General features: G+C 34.1%; 1 long non-coding RNA gene across 2 annotated transcripts in view; it reads right to left on the bottom strand.

The window, feature by feature from the left end:
* Positions 1-25,709, bottom strand: part of LOC135939933 (uncharacterized) — a 28,351-nt gene extending 2,642 nt beyond the window's left edge. Inside the window, exon 1 of one of the 2 annotated variants that reach the window (XR_010574798.1) lies at positions 25,509-25,709. This is a non-coding gene — a long non-coding RNA (uncharacterized LOC135939933). Of the gene's footprint in view, positions 1-5,811; positions 5,905-25,508 lie in introns of those variants that run through there. The other variant, XR_010574797.1, reaches the window with a different exon arrangement.
* Positions 25,710-26,607: the final 898 nt, after the last annotated feature.

Here is a 26,607-nt window from a genome sequence, read left to right as displayed (position 1 = left end):
TAAAAACCGAGCCAACAAATTCTCGACGACGTTTGTTATGGTATCCAAATGCACTAAAAAATTCAGCCACGTGGCTACTGCTCCGAACAATCATATTTGCCGTAACTAAAATTTGAGTGTGGTACATCACGTCACCAAATAAGTGAACGATAGTTGCCCCTTGCAAAGGCCACTCTTTGAATTTTGATTTCAACGAGTGAACCGTTATTTCTGAATCACTTAAAACACACAATGTGGCCGAAAATATCAAGAGTTGCGGGCAACACGGTTTGAATGTTTTATCGGTCTTGTCAAATTTTATCAACAGAGTTCCGCACCACTTAAACAACATTCCGACCGAATCCATGATGCTCTAGAACGAAACTAAAATACTAAAACACTGAAATAATCATTTAGCTCGTTGGACGCAGTTTGATAATAATTATTATGTTGTAATGTTTACTCATGTATTCGATCAGAATTCACCTTAAATTATGGCAATTCAGAAAATGGTGGTGTGTCCTGTGAGTTATGAGACAGACAAATTTCAGGTCAAGCGATTATCATGTAAAGGACTAGTTATTACCTCAGCTTCGACTTGGCAGCAGCAAATGATTAACATAAACACTGAAGCCATGTCAATGATGCCCCAAAATAGATAATCTTTCGCCGTAAATGATGGTATCGTTTGAGGTTGCAATTGAAAAATTGATTCAAGTAAACCGCAAATTGCATAGAAAATGTCAATCTGTGTGTAGCAACATCGTCCCAAAATGATTGTCAGAAGTAAGATCGAGATTTTACTGTTTAAATGTTCAATTACTCTAATTGTGTTTCGGATTTTTAATCTGAAATCGTCAATTTTAACTTTTAGTTGACTCCCGGCGCTGTTTACTTTTAACAACTGATTGTGTGTTAACCTCAGCACATTTTTTGAGCTGTCTAGTAGAAAACAAATAAGAATCATCATTGTGGAATTAAAAGTGTCATTCACAAAACATAATACTGTACCCAGCATGTGTCTTTTAAAAAAATGTGCAGATGTCCAACTCAAGCTGTTATTGAATATGACTAAAAGGTAATACACTGAAGCAAATAATGCGAATTTACTGCACAAATTGGTTTTGTTATTTATACCGATAATATGCATATAAATTGCTATATCTGGCATATTTCGAAAAATGAAAAGCGCAGTGTGCCAAATTTGTAAATGGTAACAAAGATCAGCTACCATTCGAATCAAATCAACCCCGCTAAAATTTTCTGCCTTGTTTATTATTCCCGTCACTGATTCAAAAATATAGTTTGCATCCGAGGTCACACACATAGACGCTGAAAATATCAGAAATGCGCGATTGCAAACTTTAAACTGCTTAGAAGTCTCGTCCACAGATATAAGTAATGCGCCCGTGAATTTCAAGAAAACTAAGACATGGTTCATTCTGGAAATATTCTGTTTGAAATGCTGCAACTTTATAAATGAACTCTGATCAATATAGCAACCAAGGAAAGAAGCCAATCACTCAAAAAGGTCTGTAAAATCATCAATATTAATTTAAGTGGGTGTTCAATCGATAAGCCTTGTTCGATATTAAAATTTACCTCGTTTTCAATAGTTGCGCATAAAATGGTGATGCTTGCGACTGCAACCAAGTCGGAAAACATCCACGCGAGATAAGATATTATTTGAAGATACTCATCTCCCCATTCTTTCACACGACTTATAAATATGTCATACAACATTGAAGAGCCTCTATAAAGATCAGTTTGAATGTAAAGGCAATGATAAAATATCAAGTTGAGAACCATAAATCCGTATACGTTTTGCAATTTTTCATATATCTGCATTTGTTTTGAGTGCATAAGTCGCATTTTTTCCACTGGCATTTTACCGTTTTTAACTTCAAAGTTGACCCAGCGTAAAGTTTGCAAGAACAAATGGAATATCGTCAAAATTTGCAATGCCACAGATTTAATGAGTACGTCGGATATGGAAATGGTAAACATTGCTAAATAATTTTCGGGAGCGTACATAAAATAATTAAAAATGAAAAGCAGCGTTAAGTAGAAAAAGGATGTTGCTATTGTTAATCGAGAAATATCTAAAGTCAGTTGAAAGGATGTGACTTGGTTAAAAAGTTTGATCACTTCATTTCTTTGAAAATAAATGAAAAAAGCTCCATGAAAGACACAAATATTGTAGGAAATGTCTGATATGCTCTGTACAAGATCTGACCCATCTAGCCCAGGTTTTGAAATACGCACGTAGCACATCAGCAGAAATGGAATGTCTAAAACAATATAAGTGGCTAAAAAAAGAGCCGACTTGAATTCACTACATTTTTTGAAAATCCTTCGTTTTTCGTCAAATTTTATATTTAACGCGCCAGTGTAGTGTAAAAAACCAAGCACGAGTGAAAGATTTGTCGTCAATTTTGCCATTGACACAAGCTGTTTGCTTGCATAACAGAAATGAAAAAGGAACTGCTACTTTATTGCTTATAGAGCATTAAGTTCAGATAAAAATTTGATATTCAAATAATGTATTAAATGTCTTTGTATTGTTAGCAGAATGCGTTATAAAATCAATAAAATAATATTTGCCGTGTTTGTAATTTCTAAGATGGCTGGATAAGCATTGTGAATGTAACAACACTAATACCAAAACAAATTAAATAAGTGCATATTTAACACAGGAATTCATTTACTTTTTCAGCTGTTTCAGCTTTTAAAATTAGCAAAAAAAAAATGTTTGATAAAAGATTTTAAAAAAATGATAGATGTTATAACTAGGCAATAAAAAATAATTAAAGTTGAATGAAAGAAAATCACAAAAGGTTATCAAAAATTTGTAAAAAGTATTATTACAAAAAAACGCGGTCATTCCCGACATGACTGGTTAAATTTTTGACGCCCTTTATATGTATTTGTAATTAAATGCTTGCAACTTGTCACCTTATTTTTGACCAAGAGACCCATAAAAATGATTTAAAATCTGAAGTTATGGAATAGGAAATAAAATATTTTCATACTTTAGTTAAATTGTCTGCAATGAATTTATCCAATTTAAATTAACCATACCTCCATTACAACGTCTGATGCAAGGTATATAATCGTGATAACACCAAAAACGTCCAACATGGTCCAAAAAATGTACAGCACTGTTGCGTCTTCTCTGTCAATTGGCACATAGCTTAGAGCTCCCACATTAGAGTCGTACATTTTGAAGCATATGTAAGCCACATCGAGTTGAGCGTAAAAAAAGTGATCATATATAAGTACAAGCAAAGTGAACGAATACATATCCGCCACCATCGCAATTACATCCGTTACATTTGAGTGAAAGTTGCGAATTAAGTGGACTTCAGACACGGTTTTACCAATTTTAGCTATTCCTGTGTTAACAGAATGGACGCAAATCTTGAGCCAAACTGCCAGCAAGTAAATTTGGGCCAAAAGAATATTTCTAAATATATCTATAACAACCGTTGTGACTGTGTATATTGATATGGGATAGCTGTATATGTCAAGGAAAACAACGCTCAAAGTCACAAAAGCGAATAAAAATAGAATCCGAAGGGAAATTACTAGTTTTTTTGTCTAAAATTAGACATTTGTTTACAATGGTGGTCACAGTGATATAATTATTTCTAAAAAACATTGTACATACAAAGGATAGTAAATGAAAATTAACGTCAGTTACGAATCTAATCAGCATTTGCGCTTCTCGTTCGCTAGCGTCCAAAAACTTATTGAAAACACAGGAAACGCCAATCAAAGAGTTGATGTGAAGAGCAACTGATAAAACGCGCATGTATTTAGTGGAAATTGGTTTTAAAAGTGAGCGCTCTCGGTCCCTTTTCGCGAAAAATATGCCGAAATACGCCCAGTCCTGTATTGCGTTGTTATACTCTTCCATCACGCAAGTTTATTTCGTTCCTCAATAATAGTCAACGTTTCCATCTTAAGCTAAATGAATTTCATGAAGAGATCAATATTAATTACTTAATTTATATACAACCTATCTACTATCAATCATTTACTATTGCGTCAATATATATTTCAAAGCATCTAAGAAGCATTTTATTTTGCATGTAATATTTAGTATGATCTACTTACAATTATTTAGAGCCGCAAAACATTTTGATGCACATAATATTCTAGCGGTGCTTCACAACAGTGAAAAGTTCAATGGACCTCTTTTTTAAGCTTCAGTCCATATGAACTGATGCCAGCGATATAATTATTACGTCGATAACATTCCAGAGAGTAGACTTCGGTGATTCATATTTAAATATTTTAACTTCGTGGTCGTTTAAATGGATACAATGGCTATGTGTATAAATTTGTCAAATTATTGTATAAATCCATTCATGCCTTAAAGTGCATATTCTAATAGTGGGGATAGATACACATACAGGCCCGTAAACTGTTTGAATTATATCATAAATACTCATGATTTCTTCTACCTTGTGCACATTATTAAAAACTTTTTATCTGGTTTTTCAATCGCTTAATTTAGAGTATTTAAGCACCTTTTAAGCAAATGTAAGATTACCAAGGATTTGATGAAAGCAAAATTGAGTAAAGCGCGAGGAATAAGGTCCCACAACTCGAATTTTTTTTATATATTGTAATAAACACAAATAAAAAAAAAATTGAAATTGTTATGTGCTTGTGGAATCAAGGTTAATATCAAGATTTGACCAGTTTATGCACTGATGAATATGCATCAGTGCATTTTGTTTTGTAAAAACAAAATAGGTATATAGTAACAAGAAGTAGCATGCATGCAATTGGAGAGATGAGCACACGATTTAACGACTCCACTCCCAACATTGTGTTTTGACAAACTGATCATACGCTTTGAATCAAAAATATTAATTAGCTCATACAGTAGATTATTACAATCAATCAATCACTTAATTTAACACAAGTTGTGTACAACTGATTTTATAATAATAATAATTTGTATCAGTCATTTAGCTGGTTATTTTGCAGCTTGAGTCAAACTCATCTGATTTTTATCACAGCTCAGGAAATGATAAAAGTCCATGTTCTTATCACAAAGTTTACAAACACAGTTAGGAAGGGCTTCACTGTGGAATTCTTTTACTTTACACAAAAGATAATGGAAGCCGTGACAAGCGTGCCGTGTTAACGTGTGCCTATTTGAATAGCACACGGCTTTCCAACTCTGGTCGACCATCGCGGGCGTATCGAAAAACCCCGGCTCAATCAGGAAAATCTTATACCACTGGTTTTGAATTAATTTACTATAATTCTCAGTGTGAGGAAGAGAAAATCTAGCAGCTAAATCTTCTACAAAGAAGCTAGTGTCGGCCAGTTTGTTAGACAGTCTCGATTTCGTATATTTGGATAGGCCGAGTGCTCTCTTTAAAAATCTCGTCTTTACTGATTCTAATTTTGCGAAATCGCTCAATGTCAAGTACGGCCAGATCACCTGAACCCCATAGCTCGCGATAGGCGCGACTGCAAGGTCAAAAAGCTTTAAGGCCGTGTTGACAGATGACTTTGAGAGGGAGGTCATTTTAGCCGTGGCGAAAACTGCTGCTCTAGATTATTACCATACTAGTTTTGAGATTCGTGGAGAACTTTGAATATAGCCTAGTTGTTAAATCAAAATTTAATAATCCAGAGCCAGTAATTTTGAAAAGTTGTAGGAAGAGTAAGATATTTATGGATGAAATCTGCACTTCAATTGTACCATGAATCGACCAAATACAAGCTTAAATTGAGGATTGAAAATCAAATTGGCAATGGTTTTTGAGACAGCTAAAAAATCATCAATATTATATCGATTGGTATTACCTCATTTGATGTATTAGTCGAAATCCACGTACACGCCAAGACACGGATAAAATCAAATGACGTCCAACAAACTCCATAATATAAAAAGGTTTCAAGTTTTTCCAAGGAATCGATTTTTGAATACAAAGTGCTAACGATCCAGAAACAATCGCAATTTAAATAGACGTTCAGCGAAAGCAGGCACATGAGCAAACAAAGACCGTACAGTCTGTTGATATCATCTACTGTAATATGCAGAGAACTAATGGTTTCTCTAATTTCATTTATTTTTCTTTCAAGGTTTTCAGCAGATACTATTAACATTTCAATCCGATTATTAACTTGAAGGAAGGAACTTTTAATAAAAAATGTGATGACGATGTATTGACACTCAATAGCCATTAGGGAAAACTCTTTCATGTACGCCAAAATTGATTGAAACCAGGAAAAATTTTCAATTATAAAATGCTGTCTTACACTGAGTAAAAAGTATGTTATGTTAATAAAGGGCACGTAATATTTCGGAAACGAATCATTTATAATTATGCTTCGTTCTCTTTCCAAAATGATTATTTTTTTAAAGATGGCTAGTAAGACATTTGATTGGAAAATTGCGAGGTGATACACAGTCAAATTAGTTAAACAAAGACACGAGTCTCCAAGAAGTGTTGTAAATGAGACAACTGCACCTAGCGTGTGGTGTCTGTAAAACTTATGGAGCATTACATAAATTGTACCTGCAATGAAAACTGTGAGCTGAATAATGCTGACAATCTTTAAACGCGACCATTCTGAAATATCGTTCGCTCCCACTCGAAATGGAAAAGTACCCGCAATTTGCGAATGTAAAACGGCAATTCGAGAAAGAGACAGAAACATGGACTTTCTCTCCATTTCGTGATGTTTAAAGAGCAGTCAAAGAAGTGTGGTGAGCTCGCTTTTAGGACGCATTTTGCAGAGCTGTCAAACTAACGAAACATTTAAGCTTTCAAGTGTTATTATGCTAATAAATACACGTGTAGCAAGTGGCGGGAGGAGTGGCATATTATAAATGTAATAATTCAAAACAAGAAAATCATTACTAGTCCATTAAGGTATTGCACTATGAAAGATTATAATTAAAAAAAAGCAAGAATTAATGGTCGGGAGAGAACTCACCTCAACGGTGAATTGCACATACATGAGAACTTATCAATTTAGGATGTAGAATGCAGATTAAAATAACTGAATTAAGCAGAGAAAAAAGCATGGCATGGGAGTGTATAAATTTTACACGTTCTCATTATAAAACATGGATAAGAGACCAATCAATGTAAAATGCTAGTAATGCAAAACAGTAAAAAACAGAGAAATATTTTTGAAACTTTCACATGGAAACACTCATTTTGGTAAATATTGGCGAAAATCATTCTTTGATAGAATTTTAAACAAATTAAAACCTGTCTACGAATCTCCCAGATTTTATAAGTGGACATCATTGCATTGATTACATATATTTAGATCACTCACCTCATTGATGACTTGCGTACACGAGATAAAAATTACTGCAGTTTCCATTAAGTGAGAGGCCATCCACCGTATTCGAGTTAAATTATAAGAGGAAATTAAGCATCTTCCGGCGTCGAATTCATAACAGTTTTTAATAATTTCAAAAGCATCAAACTGAATCGACACATAGTTATATGACAAGTGGCAGAGAATCAGCATATTGAAAAGCGCATCTGCTTTTTCTGCACATTTTAATAGAAGAGAGTGATGCAACCTCCAAAGCTCCACTGTTTTAAAGTTTGAACATTTTGTTAATAAATATCTGATTATGTTATTTGAATAGCGAAGAGAGAGAAAAATTAGTCGGATTAACGCAATTGCTAATACAAAGAAAGACGAACTTATCAGATGTAATGAAGCTCTTGTCAATAAGTATAGTGGTTCTACATACATTATTTCTATCATGCCGTAAAAAAAGAGCGAATGAGAAATTATTAAAGGAATATATGTTACGACAGCATCTTTTAAGCTAATCTTAAATTTTTTTCGACAGTGAGAAGAAAATCTATTGAATGAAATTAATCGATCAATTATGTCTATAGGCGTTTCGTGAAACTTGTACGCAATCCTTGTATCAGAGATTAATTCAATTATGAAAATTATATTTAAGCTGAGCAGCATCATGTTTGGTGCATCAATTGCTTTTTCAAAGAGATGAAATTGACTTTGATTTTTATAAGTATACACAAAAGCTAACAGGAGGTAAACAATACCGGATAAAGCAACCCGTGAGGATTTTAAATTTTCAACGGAAACACCGTCAGTGTTAATTTTTACCGAATAGTAATTTGTGAAGGTTGCATCAATCAACAACAATGGCGGCATAAGACATTTTTGCAGCGTGAAATCCATTGCTACTAGTCGCCTGAAGGAATATGACTTAAGTTAATACAACATGACCTATTCTTTGAGCTTACACACTTGAGTGGTGGCAATGAGTCAGACACACAAATTTCGATTCAATACAATTACATGTTGTCTCAAAGCTCGATCTTTATTTTTTTAGAATTTAATCTCCATTAGAGGAAAATGAATGTGTCCCATTTGACATGCCAATAAGTTAAGTTATAAATATTTCAGTGGTTGTATTGCATTAAAAAAAAACTATAAACTGATGTATACCTTGTTTCTAGAAATATTGTGAATTTCATGTGCTTTGTAAGTTTTTATTTTAACAAAAACAAATTTGACTTCTTTTTTTAGAACATTCAAAATTAAAGGAATCGAAACGGCATAAATAACATTGTGCATCCATTAAAATTCCTAATAATATAATATTTCAAAACAGGAACTTAACAAGGGGAATCAGGATGTATTAACTCACCTCATAAGTGATTTGCATGCATGAGTACAAAATTGCTGCGGTTTCAATGAAGTGAGCAGTCATCCACCTAATGTTGCTGGAAATATCGGAAATAGTATCCCTTTTTCCGGCGAAATATTCATAAAAGTTTTGTATAATCGCGAAAATGTCAAACTGTATCGAAACAAATTGATAGGACAAGTGGCAAAGAATCAACGTGCCGAAAAGCTGATCGGTAATTTCGGCACTTTTTAACACAAGAGAATGATTCAACCTCAAGAGGTCAACAGTTTCGTGCCTAAAGTTTGTTTTCTTTGCCTTCAATATAATGGTTTTATTTGAATATTGCAGAGATAAAAAAATTAATCTCAGCATTACAATCAAAAATAAAAATACGGGCAACCTTATCATGTAAAATGGAAATGTAGAAATTAAGAAAAATGGCATTTCATAAAACACGTCTATAATTCCATAGCATAAGATTGACTGGGAAATAATCAAAGGCAAGTAGGTACAGACGACATCTCTCATCGTTATTTTTAACGTTTTGCCACACAGCAAAGATGAATTTTGAAAAATAATCAAGCAATGAACTACACTTTTAGGCAGTTTATGAAAATTATACGCTGTATTTAAATTGAAGCAAAATTCAACAAACATCATTATATTCAAACAATAAAGCATTATGCTTGGAGCATCCATTGGGGAAATGAATGGTTGAAACATATTATGATGAACATTATACATAAAACATGAAGCCGAAATGAGGAAAACAAGCCATGAAGTACGAGCAAGTTTAAAGTATGAATCAAAACCACGTTTAACATCAACATTCGCAAGTGAAACATTTCCGTATAAAAATGTAGAAACTGTAACGCTGGCAAAAAATATGTTTGCATTGAAAATTGCATTCTCGACACAACTTCTGTGAAATTTCTCATTACTTAATTTAGAGTCTCTTGCGATAGCATAACATTCGCCCCACCAAACTAATGAAAAAGGGAAAAAGGAATAAGTTAACCAGGCCATGCTCAAACTGTGCAATAACACATGTTATATATCTATTTTGACAGCGGATAATACAATTAGTTTCAAGAGAGATAGTGTCATGTTTGACACGACGCTTTGAAATATCAATATTTTCATTTATTGCTTTTCTTATTCGATTATGATAAAGAGACCACTTTTTAATTTGATAAATATTATTTAGACTGTACTATGGATAAACTATTTACGTATTGATCATACATGGAAAAAATAAAGATGATCCAAAATCTCTGGAAGCAACAAAGTTCTGGCCAGGGGTCCAGCAATAATTATTAAAATTATTTTAATTTTGGGTTAAAAAAATCCCTTTTTATCTAGCAAATCTGTTATGAAGCCCCCGAAATTCTACTTTTTTGCGGATTTTACTCACAGAATTGTTTATATTTCAAGATTAAAGTCATTTTCATAGAGTAAATGTTATTAAATGTAAGAACTAAAAAATACTAACAGAATATTTGAAGATAACAAAGGTTATTTACTGATTCTCCTTATCTGAAGTGTTGTAGTAAAGAAAACGTTCATAGAACGATATTTTCCTTCAATTCTTAGTCAAAATTTATCGCTTTCTAAATGATCGTGTAATCATGTATATCTTGATATATAATTTTTTTGTTTAAATAATTGTTCAATCACCACCAAAATTAAAGGGGCAGGACGTGATTTTTTCATAGTTCAAAACAGGATCTTAACCAGGGGGAAAAGGATGTATTCACTCACCTCATAAGTGACTCGCATGCATGAGTACAAAATTGCTGCGGTTTCAATGAAGTGAGCAGCCATCCATCTAAGGCGGCCGGAAATATCAGAAATAGTATCCCTTATTCCGGCGAAATATTCATAAAAGTTGTGTACAATAGCGAAAATATCAAACTGTATCGAAATAAAGTGATAGGACAAGTGGCAAAGAATCAACGTGCCGAATAGCTGATCGGAAATTTCGGCACTTTTTAACACAAGAGAATGATTCAATCTCAAGAGGTCAACAGTTTCGTGCCTAAAGTTTGTTTTCGTTGCCTTCAGTTTAATGCTTTTATTTGAATGTTGTAGTGATAAAAAAATTAATCGCAGCATTGCAATCAAAAATAAAAATACGGGCAATCTTATCAGGTAAAATGGAAATGTAGAAATTAAGAAAAAAGGCTTTTTGTAAAACATGTCTATAATTCCTAAGTAAAAGATCGACTGGGAAATAATTAAAGGAAAGTAGGTACAGGCGACGTCTCTCATCGTAATCTCCAAAGCCTTGTCACACGGCAATGATGAATTTTGAAAAATAATCAAGCAATAGACAACATATTTAGGCAGTTTATGAAAATTATACGCTGTATTTAAATTGAAGCAAAATTCAACAAAAAGCATTATATTCAAACAATAAAGCATTATGCTTGGAGCATCCATTGGGTAAACGAATTTTTTAAACACATTATGATGAACATTATACATAAAACATGAAGCCGATATGAGGAAAACAAGACAAGAAATACGAGCAAGTTTAAAGTATGAATCAAAACCACGTTTAACAGTAACATTCATAAGTGAAACATTTCCGTAAGATAAATGTAGAAACTGTAATGCTGGCAAAAAAAATGTTTGCATTGAAAATTGCATTCTTGACACAACTTCTGGGAAATTTCTCATTACTTAATTTAGAGTCTCTTGCGATAGCATCACATTCGTCCAACCAAACTAACGAAAAAGCAAAAAAGGAATAAGTTAACCGTGCCATGCTCAAACTTTGCTATAATATACATTATGTTATTCTTTATCTATTTTGACTGCGGATAATACAATTAGTTTTAAGAGAGATAGAATCAGGTTTGGCATTTTTGACACGACGCATTCAGATATCAATATTTTCATTTGTTGCTTTTCTAAATGGATTGTGATAGAGAGACCACTTTTTAATTTGATAATTATTTATTTATTTAGACTGTAATATGGCAAAAAAATGTACGTATTGATCATCGCATGCAAAAAATAAAGATGATCTAAAATCTCTGGCAGCAACAAAGTTCTGGCCAGGGGTCAACCAATTATTAAAATTATTATAATTGTTTTTTTTTGCTTAAAACATGTGTCGCTTATTAACTAGAAAATCTGTTAAGAAGCCCTCAAAACTCAACCTTTTTTGCGGATTTTACACAGATTTGCATACATTTCTTGATATATTAAGTTATATTCTAAAGTAAATGGTATCAAAAGCAAGAACCAAAATAAATACAAAAAGATTATTTGAAGATAAAAAAGGTTATTTACTGATTCTCCTTATCTGAAGTGTTGTAGTAAAGAAAACGTTCATAGAACGATATTTTCTTTCAATTCATAGTCTAAATTTATCGCTTTCTAAATATTCGTGTGTGTATCTTGATATCATTTTTTGTTAAAATAATTGTTCAATTACCACCTAAATTTAAGGAGCAGGACGTGATTTTTTCATAGTTCAAAACAGGATCTTAACCAGGGGGAAAAGGATGTATACACTCACCTCATAAGTGACTCGCATGCATGAGTACAAAATTGCTGCGGTTTCAATGAAGTGAGCAGCCATCCATCTAAGGCGGCCGGAAATATCAGAAATAGTATCCCTTATTCCGGCGAAATATTCATAAAAGTTGTGTACAATAGCGAAAATATCAAACTGTATCGAAATAAAGTGATAGGACAAGTGGCAAAGAATCAACGTGCCGAATAGCTGATCGGTAATTTCGGCACTTTTTAACACAAGAGAATGATTCAACCTCAAGAGGTCAACAGTTTCGTGCCTAAAGTTTGTTTTCGTTGCCTTCAGTTTAATGCTTTTATTTGAATGTTGTAGTGATAAAAAAATTAATCGCAGCAAAGCAATCAAAAATAGTAATAGGGGCAATCTTATCAGGTAAAATGGAAATGTAGAAATTAAGAAAAAAGGCTTTTTGTAAAACATGTCTATAATTCCTAAGTAAAAGATTGACTGGGAAATAATTAAAGGAAAGTAGGTACAGACGACATCTCTCATCGTAATTTCTAAAGCTTTGTCACACGGCAAAGATGAATTTTGAAAAATAATCAAGCAATAGACAACACTTTTAGGTAGTTCATGAAAATTAAACGTTGTATTTAAATTGAAGCAAAATTCAACAAAAATCATTATATTCAAACAATAAAGCATTATGCTTGGAGCATCCATTGGGGAAATGAATGGTTGAAACAAATTATGATGAACATTATACACAAAACATGAAGCCGATATGAAGAAAACAAGCCATGAAATACGAGCAATTTTAAAGTATGAGTCAAAACCACGTTTAACATTAGCATTAACATGGGAAACATTTCCGTAAGATAAATGTAGAAACTGTAATGCTGGCAAAATAAATGTTTGCATTGAAAATTGCATTCTTGACAGAACTTTAGTAAATTTTCTCATTACTAAATTTAGAGTCTCCTCTGATAGCATCACATATACGCCCCACCAAACTATCGAAAATGCGAAAAAGGAATAAGTTAGCTATACCATGCTCAAACCGTGCAATTATATATACTATGTTACTCTCTATCTATTTTGACTGCGGATAACACATTTAGTTTCAAGGGAGATAGTGTCAGGTGTGGCATGTTTGACACGACGCATTGACATATCAATATTTTCATTTATTGCTTTTCGTATTCGATTATGAGAAAGAGACCACCTTTTAATTTGATAAATATTATTGAGATTGTAATATGGTGAAACAATTTATGTATTGATCAACGCAAGGAAAAATTAAAGATGATCTAAAATCTCTGGAAACAAGTAATTGTAAGTTCTGGCCAAGGGTCCAACAATAATGATTATATATTTTTTTACTTAAAACATGACCCTTTTTAACTAGAAAATCTGTTAAGAAGTCCCAGAAACTCAACCTTTGCGGATTTTAAACTTATATTGTATATATTTCATGATACAAGTCATTTTTTACAGTAAATAATACATCAAATGCAAGAACCATAAAAATAAAAATGAATATTTGAGGATATAAGGAATTGTGTATTCACTGATTCTCCTAATCTGAAGTGTTATAACGATATTTTCCATATTCTTAGTCTAAATTCAACGATTTCTAAATCGTGTAATCTTCTTCCTCGATATATGATTTTTGTTTAAATAATCCTTCCATTACCACCAGAACGAGCAGGACCTGATTTTTTTCAATGTTGGAATGATGTGTGAATTATTTTAAAATGAACAAAGTATCAGAAATATTTTCTTTGTTGGAATTTTACACACATTGAAAACGTTATAGGTATACATAATAGTATAAATTTTACCTAGTTATTTTTTAGTGGAAATAATTGCTTAGATTACATATATTTAGATTACTCACCTCATTAGTGACTTACGTACACGATATAAAAATTACTGCAGCGCTTATTAAGTGAGAAGTCATCCAGCGCACTGAGGTTAAATTATAAAAGGAACTTAAGCATCTTCCAGCGTAGCAATAGTAACAGTTTTTTATAATTTCAAACGCATCAAACTGAATCGACATATAGTAATAATACAATTGGCAGAGCATCAGCGTATTGAAAAGCGAATCGGCATTTTCAGCACATTTTAGCACATGAGAGTGATGCCTCCTCCAAAGTTCCACTGTTTTAAAGTCTGAGCATGTTGTTAATAAAAATCTGATAATCTTATTTGAATAGCGAAGGGAAATGAAAATTGTTCGAATCAACGCAATTGCTAATACAAAAAAAGATGATCTTATCAGATGTAATGAAGCTGCTGCCAGTAAGTATAGTGGATCCTCAAAATGTATTTCTATCATGCCGTAAAAAAGAGCGAATGAGAAATTATTAAAGGAATGTATGTTACGACAACATCTTTTAAGCTAATCTTAAATTTTTTCGACCGTGAGAAAAGTCTCTTGAATAAAATTAATTGATCAATTATGTCTTTGGGCATTTTGTGAAATTGATAAGCAATCTTTAAACTATAAATGAATTCAACTATGAAAATCATAGTTAAGCATCATGTTTGGTGCGTCAATTTTGGTTTCAAAGAGATGAAATTGGTTTTGATTTTTATAAGTAAACACACAAGCTACCAGGAGGAAAGCAATGCCGGATATAGCAGCCAGTGAGGATTTTAAATTTTTAACGGAATCACCGTCAGCGTTAATTTTTACCGAATAGTAATTTGTGCAAGTTGCATCAAGCAACAACAATGGTGGCATAAGAAAGTTTTGCAGCGTGAAATACATTACTAATATTCGCTTGAAGCTCTGTCTTAAGTTGATACAACATGGGCTACCCTTCGAGCTAACACACTTGAGTAGTGGAAATGGGTCAGAAACTTAAAGCTCGATTCATTCATTTATATGATATCTCAAAGCTCAATCTTTATTTTTTTTAGAATATAATCTCATTAATATCCCATTAGAGGAAAATTAGTGTGTCACATTTGACAAGCCAAAAAGTACAGTTATAAAAATATTTCAGTGGTTGCGTTGCATTTAAAGAACTATAGCCGATTTTTACTTGTTTCGAGAACTGTCGTGTGTGTCATGTTGTGCAGAGTATACCAGCTAAAATTACCTATTTATTTTTCTTTTTGATAATAGTTCGTTCATGAATATCCATGCAATGCTAATTATAAGGCTTAATTTTACAACAATAAAAACCATTTTTTCGAACATTTTAAGAGCGCACACACATATTAATGCTAACTAAACAAGTGCTTTTTGTGCTTCAGGTTTGGTGAGAGGTTTTTTAACGAAAAATGTTGGAGTCGCGGCTTTGGAAAAATCGCGAAAGTTACTCTGGGACCGATCTCAGGGTGCGGTACCATGAAAAAGGTCATCAGGTTGTAGCGATCGGCAAGACCATTAATTTAAGACCTCTTTCTGACTTTAAATCCGTCGATTTATAAGACAATTGAAACCGTAATTCACCCTCCCTCCGCTTTCTGGCTGAGTCGTAAATCGCTCTAAAATCGATAGTTTTTTTTTTTTAATTTTTCAATAGGACCCACCGACTCGATTTCTTTTAATTTATAATTCCATTTTGTGACAGTAAAAGAATAAAAAACGAAAAATACCGAGCGAAAGTTGAATATCTCGAATAATTCTTGCTTTTAATGCTATTTATATGGGAGAGTAACAAAAACTTTTTTCCAGAATTTAAACCCGCATAACTTGGCTGTTTCAGAGATATTTTCAAAAATTCGTTGCCAAAACCGACGTGTAAATGAGGAGTCCTATATCACATCTGATCTTTCGCCACCAAAATTTATCCTGATGTAATTAGAATAAATGATTGCATTGATTACATATGTTTAGAACACTCACCTCATTGGTGACTTGCGTACACGAGATAAAAATTACTGCAGTTTCCATTAAGTGAGAGGCCATCCACCGTATTCGAGTTAAATTATAAGAGGAAATTAAACATCTTCCGGCGTCGAATTCATAACAGTTTTTAATAATTTCAAAAGCATCAAAATGCATCGACATATAGTAATAAGCCAAGTGGCAGAGAATCAGCATTTCGAAAAGCGAATCGGCATTTTCAGCACATTTTAATAGAAGAGAGTGATGCCTCCTCCAAAGTTCCACTGTTTTAAAGTCTGAGCATGATGTTAGTAAATATCTAATTATCTTATTTGAAAAGCGAAGAGAAAAAAAAATTAGTCGGATTACCGCAATGGCTAATACAAAGAAAGACGAACTTATCAGATGTAATGAAGATGTTGTCAGTAAGTATAGTGGATCCTCATCAATCATTAGTTCTATAATGCCATAGTAAAAGAGCGAATGAGAAATTATTAAAGGAATGTATGTTACGACAACATCTTTCAAGCTAATCTTAAATTTTTTTCGACAGTGAGTAGATAATCTCTTGAATAAAATTAATCGATCAATTATGTCCTTAGGTATTTCGTGAAAATGAAAAGCAATCTTTAAACTATAGATTAATTCAATTATGAAAATGATATTTAAGCTGAGCCGCATCATGTTTGGTGCGTCAATTGCTTTTTCAAAGAGTTGAAATTGGCTTTGAGTTTTATAAGTAAAAACAAAAGCAAACAGTAGGTACACAATACCGGATAAAGCAACCCGTGAGGATTTTAAATTTTCGAAGGAAACATTGTCAGTATTAATTTTTACCGAATAGTAATTTGTACAAGATGCATAAAAAATCAACAATGGGAGCATAAGAAATTTTTGAAGTGAGAAATCCATTGCTTCTAGCTGCTTGAAGAACTGACTTCAAGTTAATACAACATGGCCTATTCTTTGAGCTTACACAATTGAATGATGACAATGAGTTAGACACGCAAAAGCTCGATTCATAAATTCACATGCTATCTCAAAGCTCAATCTTGTTTTTTTTTTTAAATATAATATCCATTAAAGGAAAATTAATATGTCACATTTGACGTGTAAAAAGTTCAGTTATCAATATTGCAGTGGTTGTGTTGCGTTAAAAGAACTATGACCGATTTTTCTTGTTTCAATATTTAGATTTATTTCCTAATCGCGGCCAGAAGTTGAAAGTTTTTGAATCAAAAAACCCAAAATTCCACCACAGGCCAAACCACGTGATTTGAAATTCTAAAAATCTCACAATGATCTTCATGCTAAACCTAGCTCAGATGTGGCTAGTCGGCACATTCGACTAAAATCTGGGTTACTGCGGGGCCCCTATGGGTCCCACGGGTTTCCTCTTTTCAGCACTTGGGGGCAGATTACGGCACTGTTTTTAGTTTGACCTTGAAACAATTTACAATGCTATCCTTATACCCAGCGTTGCAATTTTCTCTCAAGGTTGTGACGCCGTAATCCACCCTCTGGGTACCTTTCGGAGGCACGCAACCTCCGCGGGTCGCCTAGATGCTAAGGAAAAAAATCAGCACGCGCACCGTATTATAAATAAAGTATGGAAAAAATAAGGAAAATAAGGAATGATTGCATTGATTACATATATTTAGATAACTCACCTCATTGGTGACTTGCGTACACGTGATAAAAATTACTGCAGTTTCCATTAAGTGAGAGGCCATCCAACGTATTCGGGTTAAATTATAAGACGAAATTAAGCATCTTCCGGTGTCGAATTCATAACAGTTTTTAATCATTTCAAAAGCATCAAACTGCATCGACATATAGTAATAAGACAAGTGGCAGAGAATCAGCATATTAAAAAGCGCATCGGAATTTTCAGCACATTTTAACAGAAGACAGTGATGCGACCTCCAAAGCTCCACTGTTTTAGAGTCTGAGCATGATGTTAATAAATATCTGATTATCTTATTTGAAAAGCGAAGAGAAAAAAAAATTAGTCGGATTACCGCAATTGCTAATGCAAAGAAAGATGATCTTATCAGGTGTAATGAAGCTGCTGTCAGTAAGTATAGTGGATCCTCATCAATCATTAATTCTATCATTCCGTAATAAAAGAGCGAAAGAGAAATTATCAAAGGAATATATGTTACGACAAAATCTTTCAAGCTAATCTTAAATTTTTTTCGACCGTGAGAAAAAAGTCTCTTGAATAAAATTAATCGATCAATTATGTCTTTAGGAGTTTCGTGAAAATTATAAGCAATCTTTAAACTATAGATTAATTCAATTATGAAAATGATATTTAAGCTGAGCAGCATCATGTTTGGTGCGTCAATTGCTTTTTCAAAGAGTTGAAATTGGCTTTGAGTTTTATAAGAATACACAAAAGCTAACATGAGGTAAACAATACCGGATATAGCAACCTGTGAATATTTAATTTTTTCGACGGAAACACCCTCAGTGTCAATTTTTGCCGAATAGTAATTTGTACAGGATGCATCAAACATCAACAATGGCGGCATAAGAAATTTTTGCAGCGTGAAATCCATTGCTTCTAGCTGCTTGAAGGAATGACTTAAGTTAATACAACATGGCCTATTCTTTGAGCTTAACACACTTGAATGATGGCAATGAGTCAGACACGCAACGCTCGATTCATACATTTACTTGCTATCTCAAAGCTCAATCTTTTTTTAAAATATAATATCCATTAGAGGAAAATTAATATGTCACATTTGACGTGTCAAAAAGTTCAGTTATAAATATTTCAGTGGTTGTAATGCGTTAAAAGAACTATAACCATTTTTTACTTGTTTCGATACTTTGATTTATTTTTCCAATCGCGAGATATGGCGGCTGGAAGTTTAAAGTTTTCAATAAAACGCAATATTCCACCACAGGTCAAACCACGTGATTTGAAATTCTAAAAATCTCACAATGATCTCCATTCTATACCTAGCTCAAAAGTGGCTAGTCGGCACATTCGACTAAAATCTGGGTTACTGCGGGGCCCCTATGGGACCCACAGATTTCCCCTTTTCAGCACTTGGGGGCAGATTACAGCAATGTTTTTTTAGTTTGACCTTGAAACAATGTACAATTTTATCCTTATACCCAGCGCTGCCATTTTCTCTCAAGGTTGTGTCGTCGTAATCCACCCTCTGGGTACCTTTCGGAGGCGCGCAACTTCCGCGGGTCGCCCAGACGTTAAGGAAAAAAATCAGCACGCGCACCGTAAAGTGCATAAGTAAAGTATGGAATGATTACATATATTTAGATAACTCACCTCATTGGTGACTTGCGTACACGTGATAAAAATTACTGCAGTTTCCATTAAGTGAGAGGCCATCCACCGTATTCGGGTTAAATTATAAGACGAACTTAAGCATCTTCCAGCGTCGAATTCATAACAGTTTTTAATAATTTCAAAAGCATCAAACTGAATCGACACATAGTTATAAGACAAGTGGCAGAGAATCAAAATTTTGAAAAGCGCATCCACATTTTCAGCACATTTTAACAGAAGACAGTGATGCAACCTCCAAAGCTCTACTGTTTTAGAGTCTGAGCATGTTGCTAATAAAAATCTGATTATCTTATTCGAATAGCGAAGAGAGAAAAAAATTAGTCGGATTACAGCAATTGCTAATACAAAGAAAGATGATCTTATCAGATGTAATGAAGCTGTTGTCAGCAAGTATAGCGGATTCTCAAAAATAAATTCTAGTATGCCGTAAAAAAAGAGCGAATGAGAAATTATTAAAGGAATGTATGTTACGACAACATTTTTCAAGCTAATCTTAAATTTTTTTTTACAGTGAGTAGATAGTCTCTTGAATAAAATTAATCGATCAATTATGTCCTTAGGTATTTCGTGAAAATGAAAAGCAATCTTTAAACAATAGATTAATTCAATTATGAAAATTATATTTAAGCTGAGCAGCATCATGTTTGGTGCGTCAATTGCTTGTTCAAAGAGTTGAAATCTGCTTTGAGTTTTATAAGAATACACACAAACTACCAGGAGGTAAACAATACCGGATAAAGCAACCCGTGAGGATTTTAAATTTTTAACGGAAACACCGTCAGTGTTAATTTTTACCGAATAGTAATTTGTGAAGGTTGCATCAATCAACAACAATGGCGGCATAAGAAATTTTTGCAGCGTGAAATCCATTATGCTACTAGTCGCCTGAAGGAATATGACTTAAGTTAATACAACATGGCCTATTCGTTGAGCTTACACACTTGAATGGTGGCAATGAGTCAGACACGCAAAGTTCGATTCATACATTTGCATGCTGTCTCGAAGCTCATTCTTTTTTTTAGAATATAATCTCCATTAGACGAAAATGAATGTGTCCCGTTTGACATGCCAGTTCAGTTATAAATATTTCAGTGGTTGTATTAACCGAATTGTTCTTGTTTCGAGTAATGTTGTGAGTTTCATGTGCCAAAGCCAAAATTTCCTATTTCTTTTTGATAAGAGTGCGTTCAGGAATTCGTTATGACGCAATCATAAATATTTATGCAATGCAAATTATACGAATTATACGGCTAACTTTTACAACAATCAAAACCAATTTTTTCAAATATTTTAGGATCACATACAAATCAATGCTAACTAAACAAGGCAATAATATAGTTGAAATATGTTACCTCTGTAACGGCACCATCACACTTTTTCACAAACACGTAAACTCTGACCAGGTTGAACACAGTCCACATGAAGTTGTAATAATGGAAGAATCTCATTTCTTTCCAGAAAAATAAATTTTCATAAACACTCAACACAATTTGGAAAATGGAGCTGTGCATGAAGGTGAATGTATTGAGCAGAAAAAAGAGCATGGTGGGAGTGTATAAATTTTGCACGTTCTCTAGAACGGTGATAAGATTTCTATGAGAAACGCGCAGGAAATTTAATCTTTTCATGAATCTAGTTTTGTCGCTGAAATTTTCTAATTGGTGGTTCACAGATTTAATTGCATTTTCAATAAAGCTTAGTAAATAAACCAAATGCGCTTCATATACCAACAGTGAAAGCTCTTTTGGAAGGTACAAAATCGTTGCCTTGAGTTTTTTGGAATATCTAAAAACATGAATTAGAGACCAAGCAATGTAAAATGCTAGTAAAGTAAGACAATAAAAACAGGAAAATAATTTTGAAACTTTTGCGTTGATATACTTGTTTTTGGTAAACATAAAATGTAATGATTTGGCAATTGTGTCTGGACAGCGAATTAAAAATGCAAGCAAAGACGTATTGGCGAACATTATAAAAACATCTGCGAGCAAAACGGTTACTTGCATGACAAGGTGTTTTTTGTAGTATTTGAAAAATCTGTAGAGTGAATAAATGAAGACACCTTTCGTTACAATTACTGTGTAAAAAATGCTTATAAGCCAGAGAGTTTTAGAAAGTGCGTAAGAGTTTCCTTTTTTTCTTGTAAAAGGGAACACAAAGAAAATTTTGGAAATTAGAAGTACGTGCGGATTAAATAGAGAATAAAAGTGTTCAAGCAGTGAAGTCATGACGCATACTGGCTGGGAAAAGGAAAATACAGCAATTTTAATGTCGAGTGAAAATTGGAATATGAATGCCAATGATAAGCAAGCGGTTGGTCATTTTTATTTTGTCGACATAAAATATTCGCCTCACCTCATTTTGAACTTTTTCCAGTAAGTGGAAGAAGGCAATCAACTCGCAAAGCGTTGAGAATAGCCACCTCAAATGCTCAAACAGTTTACCTAAACAAAATGTCTGCTCATCGCTTTGAATGAAAAGCTTGAGCAATTCACGTAGCACTGAATAAATGTCATGCTGTGTATATGCTGCGTAATGTATCAAGGTACAAAGGATCAAAAGACCAAAAGTGCTCTCGTAAAGAGCAGTGCAATGATTCAACTGCCTGTGCGTTTCCCTTAGTATATCTATTAGCTTGATCTGATAATAACTGATTGGTGAGGGTAATTTACGAAGGCATTCATTTGCGTTTCTTTGCAAAACAAAAATCGCGCAAATAGTCAACCAGGCAAGCACAATAAAAGAACTGCGGGCTATGAGCAGCTTAAATATGCAAAAAGCGGTTAAAATTCTACAGATGTAAGCAACGTAAACGCCTTCATAAAGATTTTTCACCACGCCTAAAATGAAAATAGTTTGACTTAATAGAATCGGAAGGGGAATGAGAACTAATTGGAATTTAGAAATGCTTTTTTTATAGCCGTTTTTAAGAATTGAATCCACACGATGGAGTGTAATGATTAACTCCAGAATTTTATCAGCCATTTTGAAAGATAATAGATACATAGAGTAGATGTGAACGAAAAAGAATATCTCTGTTAAACTCATTATTATTATATCCGCGTTTACTATGCCATTGACATAATGCTTGGAAATTTGACCGACCATATGATTTAAGTGTGACATGAAACTGCAAATATAAAAAACAGTGCATTTGCGATTAATAACAACTGATTTTTCCTTCTTAACCCAATCATTTCCAATATTTAAATTGAAAGAAAATGAACAAGTATATTTTAGAAGGAGAAGAATTGGCGCAAAGAGAGCAAGCAGACTAGGCCCCATTTCATCAGGATAGACTGTTGATGAATGTGAATTGGAAGGTCGCTAATTGAATTGGGTGTTCAATTTATGAAATTGGATCCCTTTGTCACGCTCAAAACGCGAAACTAGACTGTTTGGTATTTATAAACATATTATTTTGAAGCGAAATTAAATTTTGTGTGACAGTTAGTTGATTGAAAATTCTGTTTAGAGGTTAAATCGGCTGAGGTTGACAAGGAATCATCAGGAGGCATGCTTTTCAATGTAATTATTCAAAAATTAATTATAAATATAATACATATCATTTTTAAGTGCAACAGAATGAAGAATGAAACCAACCTCGAGTGAAAATTTGTTCTCAAGGAACTAAATAAATATCATCTGGTTTTTCCTTTCTGTGTATAGAATCGTTATTCCCGTCGGAACTAAAAATTCATCTGTGGAGATAATTTTATAGCGTGTTTGTGAATGAGTTGCAGCATTTAGGCCGTGTACGACTAGGCAATGTTTTGATTTGATGTCGTTATTGTTCGCATATAAATTTTGCCCTTTTCACTTTTCTGCCTTTCATTAGTTTTTTTAACCAGTAAGTGGCGGGTCGGCGCCGGTGCGTCCCTAAGACCGTTGTTGAACCATTAAAGCATTTCGAATAACTATAAATTAACCTCGTTTTGCCATCTCTGACATGGGGCAGCCGATAGATCACAGAAATGCTCAAATATCTCCCATTGCCGTTAACATTTGAAACTCCATAGGAATACCTTAACAATACGAGCTAATGGGCTGGTATATGATTCAGTGAAAATAAAGTTATTAATTAATTGTATACCTGTTTCAAATCTTTCACGTAATGTGTTAATCAAAATGCATGCAGGGGACCTCTACGTCATATACATATGTATTGATTTAACGATTGGACAAATGAAACTCTTCGAAATCCTTACCAACTCACATTACTTTGAAATTAAATTAATTGAAAGTTGATTTTTTTCTTACGATCGAAATATCATGTAAAAAATTTCTAAAGCTCAATTCTCATAAAGAGCATGCTGATAATAGGTTTGATGTATTTGACACAGTAGCATTTAAACAAATGTGCAATTTAATTTCCCGATTAGAAAATGTCAAAGTTTTAAATTACCTCATTAAGGACACCCATGGCTGACCAGAAATGTAAGATGATTCGCGAAAAATCCACTAAAAAGCTCATCGCATCAAAAAAATAAAATTCAGTTACCACATCGTTCCAAAAGAGAGTTTCGCAGATGTAAAATATCATGTGCAAAAATGCCCACTGCGCGTAAAAAATGTGCATCGTGATGTTAATAAATACGGCTAAACTAAGTACTTCCTCGGTGTGTTCACACGCTTGGTGAAGATACACTACGCACTGGCGACATCTGTCCAGGTTCGACTCACTCTGGTCTTGCACCACACTCGAGTTCACGGCGGCAAAGAACTGTTTAATCACGATCAAAAGGCACCAAATTTGCAAGTCGACCGATACCTGTCCAGTTTCGTACAAAATTGTGAACACGAATTTGCATATTATGAAAATGGAACTGCCCTGATACTCTGGAATGTCTAAGTAGTACAAAATATTGACCAAAGCAATTATTGATTGCATGAAAACTACGAAACATGCAATTTTCAAACGAATTCGATTGATTTCCAAAATATCTGCGTGGAATTTGGCTGTCTGAAAAGAATTAAGAATTTCCCGGAACTTTGGCAGGGAGAAAAAAATTATGAAAATCGTGTTAAATATATACGCGGAAAAGAGGCTGTCGCTAATAAAAAGGAGCAAAGATTCGCCCCCGATTTCTTCGGGTTTGTCCAGCAATCGAATGGACAGCATTATAAGGTTATAGATTGTGTCCGCGGCAGCCAATATGAGGAAAACGAGGCTGAACGCTCGGAAGAGACTGTCGCGGTCGCCAAGGGGCAAAACTAAAGTGGCGCGAGAGCACAGGAGCACCGGTTGCAGCATCGCAACTGCGGCGTTCGTCTCCATCTCGGGTGAGAGCAAAGTATTTTTGTGTGTTTCTGTTTCTCGCCCTCCGGTGTAATGAGAGCGGGCGAGTGTAAAAAACAAAACACTGCAGAAACACCTGGCAACTTTTGTTCGCTTTGGCATCGACCTGTGCGCTGGTCCACTCAACGCCGTTTTCAAATGGAGCACTTTGTAAAAGAGAGCAGCATATAGTGCAATCACACTAATGGCGCACGCTGCAAATGGAAAAGTTTTAATCCACGCGCGATTATACAAATGTGTGATGGATAAGGCTGCTTAAGCTTCAGTGTTTATACATGCTACAGCAGTTGATTAATAATTAACTACAAACTCAGCGTAACCAAATTCTAGTGGGGAATTTCGTCGAAGTTCTTATCGCGGTGTTATCTCCGAATTTAGAGCATGGTTTCTTCAACAATTTTAACTCAACAATTTAAACTGCGATTAGAGGCAAAACATTATGTCAGAAAAAGATATAAATATTGGAAACATACGCTTCTCAACGGGATTAGAGTCAAAGTGAATTTGGTAAAAATCTAATTTTAGGGAGTCTACTGAGTAAAACACATTTTATCTTCTTTCTCGTGATTAACAAACCAATATCGATATTAATTATTTTAGCAATTTCCCGACAAAAGAAATATTATTCCGCATATTTTTTTTTTAAATTTTCATGTCTTCTTAAAATATAATTTCAATAAATCACTGCGCGCTGTTCCTAACTTAACTAGAGATTTTTACTTCAGAAAATAGCAGATGGATGTGCAACCCGCACGAATGGAAGGTTCTGCGGCACAGTTTCCCTCCTTCGCCGTTTGTTAAAAGGTTCAAATCAACAACTGAGTAAAATCGCTAAAATAATCATCTAAAAAAATGTATTGTGTGAGTAAATAACCAAACATCATGTTAATAATTTTTGAAAATACTCACTTCTTGGGTGATATTCCTTGCGAGCCAAATAATGAGGAATCCCCGATAGCAATTAACAACAGCCCAACGTAAACTGTCGAATGCTTGATAGATTGCTGTCAAATTTCTTTTTGGATCGTGTGAAAAGCTATAAACGCGTATCAGTATATAGTAAACATCAAGCTGAAGTGCAATGCACTTCAAACAGAGACTAAAAAGGATGCATGGCCCATATATCTGATTCAAACAGTCAACAATGGAATTTAAGTTGCCGTAGCTCTTTCGTAAATTGTTGGCATCTTCAGGGCTCATTTTCCCAGATTGCCTTAAAACATTCTTATTAATTCGTTGGAAGTATTTATAAACGATGTAGCTGATTGAGCCGAATTCAAAATCGACAGAATTTTGGCTGAAGCGAACAATTGCGGCTAAAATCCGAATTAGGAGTGGATCTTTTGGGTACCCAGATTTTATGAACTGATAGTACACCTGCTGGGCTAAGTCTAGAAAATTTATTGCAACGAAGAGAAAAATTACCAATCTCCTGATTTTTCGTGGATTCTCCAACTTTAAATTACAACTAATTTCTTTAAAAGATTTAAAAATTTTCCTGAAAACCGGAAACTTCAAAAAACTTGTAGCAAAAACCGAGAAAAGAAAGCAATGGAAAATAGAGTCATGAACAATGGAGAGGATCTCAGTAGCTTTGAGATCTGCTGGAGGGTACACAAGTTTCTTCAGCCGCATCCCGAAAATATAACGAGCATCACGCATGTAAGCAGCCACGGTGTAAGCTGCGCTTCCAAACCAAATGACGTAATTCTTCCCAATTTCATAGTTTCCCATTGAATCTGGGCTAAAAGAAAAAGGCAGCGTCCCAGAGATTTGCGAAAATACTAAAATGGGCCTAAGGACGAAAGATGGGCACGAAAGCTGCATCCTGACTGGCCTACTTGAGTTAACTGACACGCACTTTTGAGCAGACGGCGGTGGGAACATTTGCACGTGCTCTAATTAAGAACACAAACCGGTGACAGCGCGGCACAATTGACAAAACACCATTATTTGGGTGTAATGTGTGTGACTCAATAAACTTACCTTATTGTGCTTCACTCACAGA

This window comes from Cloeon dipterum, chromosome 3, assembly GCF_949628265.1.
Source record: "Cloeon dipterum chromosome 3, ieCloDipt1.1, whole genome shotgun sequence".
NCBI lineage: Eukaryota > Metazoa > Arthropoda > Insecta > Ephemeroptera > Baetidae > Cloeon > Cloeon dipterum.
This window is presented reverse-complemented; position numbering and strand designations above follow the sequence as displayed.